Source organism: Hyla sarda, chromosome 7 (assembly GCF_029499605.1).
Source record: "Hyla sarda isolate aHylSar1 chromosome 7, aHylSar1.hap1, whole genome shotgun sequence".
Classification (NCBI taxonomy): Eukaryota; Metazoa; Chordata; class Amphibia; order Anura; family Hylidae; genus Hyla; species Hyla sarda.
In genome coordinates this window covers 116,530,933-116,545,124 of record NC_079195.1, presented here as the reverse complement: position 1 = coordinate 116,545,124, position 14,192 = coordinate 116,530,933, and the positions used below count along the sequence as shown (strand labels likewise).

At 42.2% G+C, this 14,192-nt stretch overlaps 1 protein-coding gene across 2 annotated transcripts in view; it reads left to right on the top strand.

Moving 5' to 3' along the window:
* Window positions 1–7,499, top strand: part of SEC31B (SEC31 homolog B, COPII coat complex component) — a 151,345-nt gene extending 143,846 nt beyond the window's left edge. The window contains exons 28-29 of one of the 2 annotated variants that reach the window (XR_008846356.1): window positions 5,608–5,660; window positions 7,153–7,499. The gene's annotated coding sequence lies outside the window, so the exon portion shown is untranslated. Of the gene's footprint in view, window positions 1–5,607; window positions 6,011–7,152 lie in introns of those variants that run through there. The other variant, XM_056530523.1, reaches the window with a different exon arrangement.
* Window positions 7,500–14,192: the final 6,693 nt, after the last annotated feature.

The following is a 14,192-nucleotide window of genomic DNA, read 5'->3' as shown; positions in this document are numbered from 1 at the left end:
AGGAGGAACCAAGGGTCAACCACAATATGGTCTCACAAGCGGTCTGAGGATCTCATCTCGGTACCTAATGGCAGTCAGGCTACCTCTGGCAAGCACATAAAGGGCTGTGCGATCCCCAAAGAAATTCTACCCTACACCATTACTGACCCACTGCCAAACCGGTCATGCTTGAGGATGTTGCAGGCAGCAGAATGTTCTCCATGGCGTCTCCAGTCACGTCTGTCCCATGTGCTCAGTGTGAACCTGCTTTCATCTGTAAAGAGCACAGGACGCCAGTGACGAATTTGCCAATCTTGGTGATCTCTGGCAAATGGAAAACATCCTGCACGGTGTTGGGCTGTAAGCACAACCCCCACCTGTGGAAGTCGGGCCCTCATACCACCCTCATGGAGTCTTTCTGACCATTTGAGTGGACACATGCGCATTTGTGACCTTCTGGAGGTTATTTTGCAGGGCTCTGGCAGTGATCCTCCTGCTCCTCCTTGCACAAAGGCGGAGGTAGCCGTCCTGCTGCTGGGTTGTTGCTCTCCTACGGCCTCCTCCATGTCTCATGATTTACTGGCCTGTCTTTTGGTAGTCCCTCCATGCTCTGGACACTATGCTGACAGACACAACAAACCTTCCTGGATGAGCTGCACTACCTGAGCCACTTGTGTGGGTTGTAGACTCCATCTCATGCTACCACTAGAGTGAAAGCACTGCCAGCATTCAAAAGTGACCAAAACATCAGCCAGGAAGCATAGGAACTGAGAAGTGGTCTGTGGTCACCACCTGCACAACTATTCCTTTATTGGGGTATCTTGCTAATTGCCTATAATTTACACCTGTTGTCTGTTCGATATGCATAACAGCATGTGAAATTGATTGTCAATCAGTGTTGCTTCCTGAGTGGACAGTGTGATTGCACAGAAGTGTGATTGAATTGGAGTTACATTGTGTTGTTTGTGTTCCCTTTTTTGAGCAGTGTAAATTTTATGCTAATTTGCAGAAACAAGAAATGGGGATGTTACCATTGCTGTATCAGTAATGAAAAAAACATAATCTCCCTCCCGTCCAGCCCGCCACTTCATCTATATTCACCTCTCCTGCTAAAGCCGCCTTTATGACGCAGAGCCGTGTCATTTTTTGTGTAGCAGTCACAACGCATGCGCGCCGTCTTATCGTACAGACAGCTGCAGCAGGAGAGGTTAATGTTGATGAAGTGGCAGGCTGGACAGGAGGGAGTCGGCGGTGTTATCATTGCTGATTGATTTGAGTTGAGGTAAAAATCATTAGAAACAAGGTCAACCGAACTATAATCCTATTTATTATATTCAGGTTAGTGCAGGCGATCCTCCTGCCAGTTTTCCTTTTATTTTATTAAACGGCTCTAATAGAGTCTTTTTAAAAGGGTACCCCAAAGAAGGAAAACATTTAACATCAACTGGTGCCAGTAAGTCATACAGATTTGCAAATTACTTCTATTTAACCCCTACAGGATCCATGACGTAACGTTACGTCATGACACCCTGGGTCTTAAGGATGTATGTCATGGGCAATTCCGGTCCCCGGAATCATCAGACCCCCCCCCCCATGTCGGCGATTGCGGCAAATCGCAGGTGAATTCACACCTGCGATTTGCGCAATTCCGAAAAATAAGGGGGATTGGGGTTGTCCAAAACATCCATGATCCCCCTGAAGGGATAGGAGTGAGGTGGCAGGGGTCGTATAGACGCGACGACCAATAGCAGATCGGGGGGGGGGGGGGGGTGGTTAACTTTTGGTTTCCCCGTGCCCACCCACTGTCGGTGGGGAAGAACGGGGAAACTGGCGCCGAAGTCCACTTACCCATCCGTGGCAGCGGAGCAACGAACGGTGACGGAGATCAGCGGCAAAAGAGGACGGCGATGCAGCTCCCTGGATTCTACGGAAGCCGGTGAGTTGCCTAGCAACATCTAGAGTGCTACAGTTTGAGACTACTATACAGTGGTCTCTAAACTGTAGCCCTCCAGATGTTGCAAAACTACAACTCCTAGCATGCCCAGACAGCTGTTTGGGCATGCTGGGATTTTTAGTTTTGCAACATTTGGAGGGCCACAGTTTGGAGATCACTGTGCAGTGGTCTCTAAACTGTAGCTCTCCAGATGTTGCAAAACTGCAAATCCCAGCATGCCCAGACAGCAAACAGCTGTCTCAGCATGCTGGGAGCTGTAGTTGCGTACCTCCAACTGTTGCATAACTACATCTCCCAGCATGCCCTTCGGCGATCAGTACATGCTGAGAGTTGTAGTTTTACAACAGCTGGAGGCGCACTGGTTGGAAAATACTGAGTTAGGTAACAGAACCTAACTGAAGGTTTTCCAACCAGTGTGCCTCCAGCTGTTGCAAAAGTACAACTCCCAGCATGCACGGTCTGTCAGTAAATGCTGGGGGTTGTAGTTTTGAAACAGCTGGAGGTTTGCCCTCCCAAATAAATGTACAAGGTACATTCAAACTCACCATAACCCGCCAGTGTGAATGTACCCTTAAAACACTACACCAACACATAATAAAGGGTAAAACACTACATATACACCCCCTTACACTGCCCCCCCAATAAAAATGAAAACGTATTGTACGGCAGTGTTTCCAAAACGGAGCCTCCAGCTGTTGTAAATCAACAACTCCCAGCAGCCACTGACTGTCCAGGCATGCTGGGAGTTTAGCAACAGCTGGAGGCACCCTGTTTGGGAATTACTGGCGTAGAATACCCCTATGTTCACCACTATGCAATCCCTAATTTTGTCCTCAAATGCGCATGACGCTCTCTCACTTCAGAGCCCTGTCGTATTTCAAGGAAACAGTTTAGGGCCACATATGGGGTATTTCCGTACTCGGGAGAAATTGCACTACAAATTTTGGGAGGCTTTTTCTCTTTTTACCCCTTATGAAAAGGAAAAGTTGGGGGCTACATCAGCCTATTACTGTAAAAAAAATTACACTAACATGCTGGTGTTGCCCCATACTTTTTATTTTCACAAGCGGTAAAAGGAAAAAAAGACCCCCAAAATTTGTAACACAATTTCTCCTGAGTACGGAAATACCCCATATGTGGGCGTAAAATGCTCTGCGGGCGCACAACAAGGCTCAGGAATGAGAGCGCTCTATGTACATTTGAGGCCTAAATTGGTGATTTGCACAGAGGTGGCTGATTTTACAGCGGTTCTGACATAAACAAAAAAATTAATACCCACGTGACCCCATTTTGGAAACTACACCCCTCATGGAACGTAACAAGGGGTATAGTGAGCCTTAACACCCGACAGGTCTTTGAAGAATTTTCGTTTAAGTTGGATGGGAAAATGAAAAAAAGAATTTTTTTCCCCTAAAATGCTGGTGTTACCCTAAATTTTTCATTTTCACAAGGGAAAATAGGAAAAAAGTCCCCAAAATTTGTAACTCCATTTCTTCTGAGTAAGAAAATACCCCATATTTGGATGTAAAGTGGTCTGCGGGTGCACTACAATGCTCAGAAGAGGAGAACATTTTTCCGGAATTGAAGGCCACGTGTGTTTACAAAGCCCCCATAGTGCCAGAACAATTGACCCCCCCACATGTGACCCCATTTTGGAAACTACACCCTTCATGTAATGTAATAAGGGGTACAGTGAGCATTTACGCCCAACAGGTGTCTGGTAGATTTTTGGAACAGTGGTCCGTGAAAATGAAAAATGTAATTTTTCATTTGCACAGCCCACTGTTCCAAAGATCTGTCAAACACCAGTGGGGTGTAAATACTCACTGCACCCCTTATTAAATTCTGTGAGGGGTGTAGATTCCAAAATGGGGTAACATGTGGGGGGGTCCACTGTTCTGGCACCACGGGAGGCTTTGTAAACGCACATGGCCCCTGACTTCCATTCCAAACAAATTCACTATCCAAAAGCTCAATGGTGCTCCTTCTCTTCTAAACATTGTAGTTCGCCCGCAGAGCACTCGAAGTCCACACATGGGGTATTTCCATACTCAGAAGAAATGGAGTTACAAATTTTGGGGGTCATTTTCTCCTATTACCCCTTGTAAAAATGTAAAATTTGGGGAAAAAACTGCATTTTAGGGAAAAAATATGTTTTTCATGTGCACATCCAACTTTAACAAAAAGTCGTGAAACACCTGTGAGGTGTTAAGGCTCGCTATACCCCTTGTTACGTTCCTTGAGGGGTGTATTTTCCAAAATAGTATGCCATGTGTTTTTTTTTTTGTTTTTTTTTTTTTTGCTGTGCTGGCACCATAGGGGCTTCCTAAATGCGACATGCCCACAAAAAAACATTTCAGCTAAATTTGATTTCCAAAAGCCAAATGTGACTCCTTCTCTTCTGAGCATTGTAGTTTGCCTGCAGAGCATTTTACATCCTAACATGGGGTATTTCCATACTCAGAAGAGATGGGGTTACAAATTTTGGGGGGCATTTTCTCCCATTACCTTTTGTAAAAATTTTAAATTTGGGGAAAAAACTCCACTTTAGTGAAAACATTTTTTTTTTTCATTTACACATCCGAAAGTTGTCAAACACATGTGGGGTGTTAAGGCTCACTGTACCCCTTGTTACGTGCCTTGAGGGGTGTAGTTTCCAAAATGGTATGGGGGTTTTTCTGCTGTTCTTTCTAGCACCATAGGGGCTTCCTAAATGCGACATGCTCCCCAAAAAACATTTCAGCAAAATTCACTCTCCAAAATTCCATTGTCGCTCCTTCCCTTCTGAGCCCTCTACTGCGCCTGCCGAACACTTGACATACACATATGAAGTATTTCCATACTCGAGAGAAATTGGGTTACACATTTTGTGAGGCTTTTTCTCCTCTTACCCCTTGCAAAAATTCAAAAACTCGGTCTACAAGAACATGCCAGTGTCAAAAATCAAGATTTTGAATTTTCTCCTTCAATTTGCTGCTATTCCTGTGAAACATCTAAAGGGTTAACAAACCTTTTGAATGTCATTTTGAATACTTTGAGGGCTGCAGTTTTTATAATGGGGTCATTTATGGGGTATTTCTAAGAAGGACCTTCAAATCCACTACAAAACTGAACTGGTCCCTGAAAAATTTAGATTTTGAAAATTTTGTAAAAAAATTGGAAAATTGCTGCTATACTTTGAAGCCCTCTGATGTCTTCCAAAAGTAAAAACATGTCAACATTATGATGCAAATATAAAGTAGACATAGTAGTCATTTTTTTGGAGTATCCATTTTCCTTATAAGCAGAGAGCTTCAAAGTAAAAAAAAAATGCAAAATTTTCAATTTTTTCATAAAATTTTTGAATTTTCTACCAAGAAATTATGTATCGACAAAATTTTACCACTAATATAAAGTAGAATATGTCACAAAAAAAATGATCTCGGAATCAGAATGAAAGGTAAAAGCATCCCAGATTTAATAATGCTTAAAGTGACCAGTGGTCAGTGGTCAGATGTGCAAAAAAATGGCCGGGTCCTACAGTGAAAATTGTCTGGGTCCTTAAGGGGTTAAAAATCGCAAGCAGTTTCCCTCTGGCAGCCCCCCCAATGTTAGCAACATGTTTGTAATTTATATAGTTGTTGTTATTTCAAATGTATATGATTTTTTATTTATACTCTCTATTTTCTCCCCAGGCCCCTGCTCCTCTCACCACCTAGGTATACAGCGTGACTGCCCCAGCAGAATAGTGAGTGCTGCTCTAAAGTATGAGTAACGTAGGATCAGTATAGGATAAGTATGTATTGTATGCAGACAGCGACTCCACTAGCAGGATAGTGAGTGCAGCTGTGGAGTATAATACAGAATGTAACTCTGGATCAGTTTAGGAGTAATGTATTGTACACAGAGACAGATCTGGGGCTTTGGAGTATACCAGATGTTTCTCCTTATCCTGTGTTACATGCTATATTTAAATGGGCACTGTCACCAACTTTATTTTTTGATATGTTGTAGTACTTATGTACTACAACATATCTCTTATATACTTTTATTATTATTTTTTTAATTAAAATAGTTTAATTTACATTTGAAAACCGGCCACTAGGGGTCTCACTCCTAGTGGCCGGCTGCAGCCTGGCGTGACGTCACGCCTGAAAAAGGACCGATGCGGCCAGGCGCCGCATGTAACTAATAGTTTATCTACACAGGGTGCCTCCAGCTGTTTCAATACTACAACTCCCAGCATGCCCTGACAGCCAATAGATGTCAGGGCAAGCTGGGAGTTGTTAGTGATGAAACAGCTGGAGGCACCCTGTGTAGATGAACTAATGGCGGAAGTCCCCCCCAGCAGGCATCAGTGACGTGGTGCCTGCTGGGGAAGTCTGCCTGGTAGTGAGCACACTGCCAGGCAGACAAAAAGCATTTTTAATATAGTAAAAATTTAAATTTAAAGCAGGGAGGGGGTTAGGGATAGATTGGCAATAGGCAGGGACAGAAAAGAAAAATAAAATTGGATGGTGGGAGCTACCCTTTAATATAGGATGTAACTCATGAATAACATCTGGTTACTCCGGAGGTGCACTCACTGTGGCAAACATTACATTACTTACCCTGTACATGGGTTTAGATTGTAATGTATATACACAGTGGGGAAGATATATCAAAACCTGCCCAAAGGAAAAGCTGCTGAGTTGCCCAGAGCAACCAATTAGATCACTTCTTTCATTTTTTTAAAAGGCCTCTGAAAATTGAAAGAAACGAGCTGTTTGTTTGCTATGGGCAACTGGGCAACTTTTCCTCTGGACAGGTTTTAATAAATCTCCCCCAGTGACTCCACACCAGCAGAATAGTGACAGCAACCCTCTCATGGTGCTGCAGCCCAGGCTTTCATTTCTCCTGGCTGCTTCGCTCTGGCATCATTAAAGGTTCTTCAGCTACATTCTCTTCTGTCCTGCTAGGCTTTTCTTCCACATATTCTGGTCACATGATTGTGACATCACCACAGGTCCTGCACCTCCAGCATGTAGCAGATACAGAGCAGGTCCTGGCCGGGCAGTCACTGATGTTGTGTTGTGTGTGGAGATCTCTGCTTTGTATGTGCTAGATGTGCATACCCTAGGTTGGGGTTGCTGATCTAGGACATACAGCTGCTGCTAAGTATTGGAAGACTTGACATTTTGGAATAGAAGTAATTTACAAATCTGTATAACGTTCTGTTATTTTTCTTCTTTTAATAACAGCTGTGTAAGGGTGACTGTTTTCAGATGCATTCATTTGGTTACTTTGATTCTCGGTGACCTCCGCTGTCTTATTGTATTCTGGATGTGTAAGGATAGTGGACGTTCCCCTGATTTCCTGATTTCCAGCTAAGCCAAGGTTTTTAGTTATATTTCCTTCTTCCTGTATTTAGAATTCGGAAATGATTTACAGTAATTTACTGCATTCTTTCTCAGTGGGTAATAAAACAGCTACTTATTTCCAGATCATAACACCTTGAATTACTATTGGTATAATGGGAGACAATTTTACTGTTATCCTTTTGTAGTTATTCCCATATCCTCATTAAATCTAATATGATGTTACTTTAAAATCTGTATTAATGGTGAATTCTTTTGTAGCACACATTGTTTTGGATATTTTGTGTCCATATTTACATAAATGAGAATTTTATCCTTAGTGGAGGATCCATCATTTTTTCCTCAGTCCATGAAAACTTCTTGCATACCCCTCAGACACAGCTCCCTATATATATATATATATATATACATATATATATATATATATATATATATATATATATGACTGAGAGAGACTTAGGATTACAAGTTCTACTAGCATCTTTGTGGCTTACACTGCAGAACATTTGGTGCAGCAGCCTCCTAATGTTTTAACTGGGGTTCTGCTGCACCATTCACACCACGAAACTGCCAAAAGAATGAAAATGTTCATTCTTTCAGTGGAATCTACTCAGAAATGTATTGTCATCTGTAGAGACGGTGTATTTTTTAAATGGTCCTAGCGGTGGCTTGTTCTGCAGGTGCCTGTTACAGATGAAATCTCTACCCAGAATATCTCCGGACAGAGATTCCGTAGTGTGAATGAACCCTTATTTTAAAGTTTGTTAAAAGTATCTTTTATAATGTCCTGTTCAAAAATGTATATTATCCAATGTTAGTTAAGGCGTTGGTGCTATGTGATGGGAAATTGGAATTTGCCATTTTTTTTTATCTCTAGTCAGCGGTAAGTGCCTCATTTGTAAACCTGCCATTATTGGCGATTTTACTGGCGATTTTTATGTTAATTTATTTAATAAAACGAAGCTGCTTTGATTAATTGTTTTGCTTTGTACATGGCATTCCCTGGTTTTATCAGACACCATCTTATATCTTCTGAAATTTTAGATACAACTTTTTTGAGATGACCTCCCAAAATTGCAATAAAAAGTGGTCTAAGCGTGGTGATCTTCTCTAACAAAATGGGCACTATGCATAATGTATGTTGGACTGGAAACTGTCATCTGAAATCCGGTTTACAAGGAAGATCTTTTAGAGAGGTTTCACTGCACATGTTAATAATTTAGTGATATATGCCCTCCACACAACAGCATTGCTGGACAGAAAGAGTGATTTTTATCATATTATTGGATTCTTGTAAATGCATATACTAGGGGCGTGTTATGTCATAAAATGGCAGGATTATAGACCTAAAACAGTTTCAATTATTTAAAGTAGCTTTTATAGCTTCTGCGAGTTAGTAACATAGTTCATAAGGTTGAAAAAATACCAAAGTCCATCTCGTTCAACCTATATCCCTAATGAGTCCCTACTGAGTTAATCCAGAGGAAGGCAAAAAGACCCTCATACTCGAGGTAAAAAATTCCTTCCTGACTCCAAATATGGCAGTCAGAATAAATCCCTGGATCAACGTTCTGTCCCTATAATTCTAATTTACATAACTAGCAATGTTCTTACTCTCCAAAAATGCATCCAGACCCCTATTAAATCCTTTTCAGAGTTCCCCAAGACCACCTCCTCCGGGAGAGAATTCCACAGTCTCACTGCTATTACAGTAAAGAACCCCTGTCTGTGCTGGTGTAGAAACCTTCTTTCCTCTAAATGGAGAGGATGCCCCCTTGTTATAGATACAGTCCTGGGTATAAATAGATCATGGGAGAGATCTCTGTATGACCCCCTGATATATTTATACATAGTTATTAGGTCTCCCCTAAGCCTTCTTTTTTCTAAACTAAATAACTCTAATTCATATAATCTTTCTGGGTACTGTAGTCCTCCCATTCCCCGTATTACCCTGGTTGCCAGTCTTTGAACCCTCTCCAGCTCCACTGTATCTTTCTTGTACCCTTGTGCCCAGTACTGTACACAGTATTCTATGTGTGGTCTGACTAGTGATTTGTACAGCGGTAGAATTATTTCCTTGTCATGGGCATCTATGCCCCTATTGATGCACCCCATGATTTTATTTGCCTTGGCAGAAGCTGCCCGACACTGGTCACTACAGATAAATTTACTGTTAACTAAAACTCCCAAGTCCTTTTCCACATCAGTTGTCCCAAGTGTGCTCCCATTTAATACATAATCCCAGGCCGGATTTTTTCTCCCCATGTGCATTACCTTACATTTATCAGTGTTGAACCTCATGTGCCACTTCCCTGCCCAAGCCTCCAAACTATCCAGATCCATTTGTAACAGTGCCCTGTCCTCTATTGTTTTACCGCTTTACAGAGTTTAGTATCGTCTGCAAAGATTGCTATTTTACTATTCAACCCCTCTACAAGGTCATTAATGAATATATTAAATAGGACAGGACCCAATACTGACCCCTGTGGTACCCCACTAGTTACAGTCACCCAATCAGAATAAGTAACATTAATAACCACCCTCTGTTTCCTATCACTGAGCCAGTTACTTACCCACTTACACACATTGGCCCTCATTTACTAAGAAAATCGGGTTGTAAGTCTATCTTGCTTTCTTACCCGACTGCTTTTTTCCCCTGGTATTTATTATTATGTCGCATCCTGTTTGTCGCACGTGGGTTTTGTTGGTTTTGGTTTCCAACTCCTCTGAGCTGTCGGGAAAAAATCCACAACAATACAACAAATTCGGGTTGGAAACCTTAATAAATACGTGGGAAAGCTCAGAAATGTCGGGTAACGCCCCTTTTTCGGGTTTGGGAGAATCCACAACGGGTCCGTCGGGAAAAAATGTCGCATGGTGTCACAGACTGGCGCACGATGTCTGCGACATGGCGCAGACAAAGATGCGCCAAAAAAAAACGACAAAAGAGGTCGGGTTTAGAATAGTAAATGAGGGCCATTCTCCCCTAGCCCTATCCTTCTCCTTTTATGCACCAACCGTTTATGTGGAACCGTATCAAATGCTTTGGAAAAATCCAGATATATGACATCCAGCGATTGCCCATGGTCCAGTCTGGAGCTCACCTCCTCATAAAAGCTGATCAGGTTAGTTTGACAGGACCGATCCCTCATAAAGCCATGCTGATATGGAGTCATACATTTATTTGTATCAAGATATTCCAAAATAGCATCTCTTAGAAAACCCTCAAACTATTTACATACAACAGAGGTTAAACTAACAGGCCTATAATTTCCGGGGTCATCTTTTGTCCCCTTTTTAAATATTCGCACCACATTTGCCATGTGCCAGTCCTGGGGAACAGTCCCTGTTACTATAGAGTCCATGAATATTAAAAATAGAGGTCTGTCTATTACACTACTTAATTCCTTTAGAACACAGGGGTGAATGCCATCTGGACCTGGTGATTTGTCTATTTTCATTTTTTGTAGGCGGCACTGCACTTCTTCCTGGGTTAGACAGGTGACCTGTAAAGGGGCGTTTGCCTTATCTCGCTGTATTTCACCTGGCATTTCATTTTTCTCGGTGAACACAGTGGCGAAGAATTTGTTTAATATATTTGCTTTTTCCTGATCCCCGTTTATAATTTCTTCTTTATCATTTTTTGAAGGGCCTACACTTTCATTTTTAGCCTTTTTGCTATTTATATAGTTAAAAAACATTTTGGGGTTAGTTTTACTCTCTTTGGCAATGAGTCTTTCTGTCTCTATTTTTGCGGCTTTTATCTGTTTTTTTTACACATTTTGCACTTTTCTCTATAGCTTTTTAATGCTTCTTCACTGCCGTCCTGTTTTAGTAGTTCAAATGCTTTATTTTTGTCATTTATTGCCCCTTAACATTTTTATTCATCCATATTGGTTTTCTTTTATTTCTGACCCTTTTATTCCCATAAGGTATATACATTTTACAGTGAGAGTTTAAGATATTTTTAAAAGTCTCCCATTTAGTGTCAGTATTCTTGTTTTTGAGGACATTATCCCATTTTATATTGTTAAGGGCTTCTCTGAGTTGGTTAAACTTTGCCTTCCTAAAGTTCATTGTTTTTGTGGCCTCTCGAGAGATTCCCTTATTGGAGAACAAGTTATAATGTATTATATTATGATCACTATTTTCTAGGTGTCCTTCAACTTGCACATTAGTTAATCTGTCAGGTCTGTTGGTTAATATTAAGTCTAGTAGGGCGCCCCCTCTGGTCGGGCTCTGCACCATTTGGGACAGATAATTGTCTTTAGCTATAGTCAGAAACCTGTTTCCTTTATGAGATTTACAGGACTCAGTCTCCCAATTTATATCAGGATAGTTAAAGTCCCCCATTATTATCACCTCATTCTGATTTGCTGCCTTGTTTATTTGCCTCATTAATTGATCTTCTGCTTCTTCCATTATGTTTGGTGGCTTATAGCAAACCCCTATCAGAATTTTATTATTTTTATCTCCATATATTTCTACCCATAATGACTCCACAATATCGTTTCCCTCCCATATATCCTCCCGCAGTGCGGCCTTCAGACAGGACTTTACATAAAGACAGACTTCTCCCCCTTTCCGATTTGTCCGATCCTTCCTGAATAGACTATAACCCTGTATGTTGACCGCCCAGTCACAGGTATCATCCAACCAAGTCTCTGTTATACCCACTATGTCATAATTCTCCTCAGACATCAACCACTCCAGTTCATCAGTTTTATTGGTCAGACTTCTGGCATTAGTCAACATGCAATTTAATGGCATATGGTTTTTCTTCCTTTAAAGCCTATCTCTATTAACTATTCTAACCCCTCCCTCCGCTCCACCCCCAGGTACATTAATAAGTCCCCCCTCTCTATCTACACTATCTTCCCCCCTCTATGTTGTAGGTTTCCTCTCCCCCAGTCCCTAGTTTAAACACTCCTCCACCCTTCTAGCCATCTTCTCCCCAAGCACAGCTGCACCCTCCCCATTGAGGTGCAGTCTGTCCCTACGGTAACGGACAGCGAAGTCAGCCCAGTTCTCCATGAACCCAAACCCCTCCTTCCTACACCAGCTTCTGAGCCACTTGTTTACCTCCCTAATCTCCCGCTGCCTCTCTGGTGTGGCTCGTGGTACAGGTAATATTTCAGAAAATATTACCTTGGAGGTCCTTGCCTTAAGCTTGCGGCCTAAGTCCCTGAAATCGTTTTTAAGGACACTCCACCTAACTCTTACTTTGTCATTGGTGACAATATGTACCATGACTGCTGGGTCCTCTCCAGCCCTACCCATCAACCTGTCAACCCGATCCACGATATGTGCCGAACTCGAGCGCCAGGAAGACAACACACTGTTCGGCGATCCCGGTCTTTGTGACAGATCGCCCTGTCTGTCCCCCTAATAATTGAGTCCCCCACTACGAGTACCTGTCTGGCCTGCTCTGCACTCCTCCCTCCCTCCTTACTGGAGCAGACCCCCCCCCCCCCCCCCTGGCGGTCAGAGGCAGAGTCCTGCTGCAGTACTGCTAGCTTTGAAATGGCATCCCCCTCATCTGCCAACCGGGCAAACTTGTTGGGGTGTGCCAGTTCAGGACTAGCCTCCCTGACACTTTTTCCTCTACCCCGTTTTCTAACTGTAACCCAGCTAACTGCCTGCCCTTTCCTGCCCCTCCGTCCCACTATCCTCCCCCACCTCTACCCCAGAGAGTACTTGCTCAGTGAGCTGGAGACTCCTCTCCATGTTGTCCCTGCATCTCAGTGTTGCCAGTTGCTCCTCTAGATCCAGGATCTTTGCTTTCAAATGAACAACTCGCACACACCCTGTTCTTGCTTTGTGCCCAGATTAATGGACATGCCGGTTTCTTAGAAACCTCTGGTACTTGGTGCAGTTTGTCTACTAATGTTCCTTTAATTTCAGTATTTCACCTTTTATGTTTTAGCTTGAATAATATGCACAAAATCGTGACATGTTTCCATTCCATCTTTCCAAGAAATTTGTAGTAATGTACGATAAGTTAATACAGCATGTAGGTTTTGTGAATTGTGGTCAAGAATTGTGTGCTGTAAGATTTAAATTTCCACACACTTGCCCTCAGCAGAATACCAGCAACAATTTAGAACCAAAATAAATTTGTAGTCCTCGTGCACCAATGACCTACATTCTGACCTACATTCTTAGTCTGTAAAACCTGATACATTGAGACAAGTTTATAAACAAACGTGTTCACATGACGTTTCAAATATCTATCTGATTTGGTTTTAAGCTGTGATGAAAATCCTTTAAATGGGCACTGTCATTAAACTTATTTTTCTGCATATGTTACAACAGGTAAAATAAATAAGATATGTAATTTACTCCCTGTCTTCTTATGTCACTCATTTACTCCCTCTCTTTTTATGTCACTTTCATGGCCTTATACATCTGGCCACTAGGGGTCTACCTTCTGGTCCAGACCGAATTCTTCTGCTCAAAAGCACAGACTTTCGTCTCCTGCTGGACTGGCAGGAGACCAAACTCAAGAAGTGCAGTCTGGCCATAGGCAGTGTATAGCATTTGCTCTCTGCCCGTGTATGAAACAGAGAGCAAGTGCTATTCACTGCCTATGGCCAGACTGCATGCACATTCTGAGTTTGGTCTCTTGCCAGTCCTGCCAGGAGACCAAAGCATGTGCTTTTGAGCAGTCGGAATGCGGTTTGGACCAGATGGGAGACCCCTAGTGGCCAGATTTATAAGGCCATAAAAGTAATGCTGTATCATATGCAAAAATAATAATTTTAATGACAATGCCCATTTAAGGGCTTTCAATAACAATTTTACAAATAGTTTTTTGGGATGCTAGGCTTTATTCAATAGCCCAGTGGTGTCGACTGGAGCTATGATGTTATTTGAGTTTGTTTGCCATACTGTTATAATGCAAGAAAACCTGCTGTATTTGC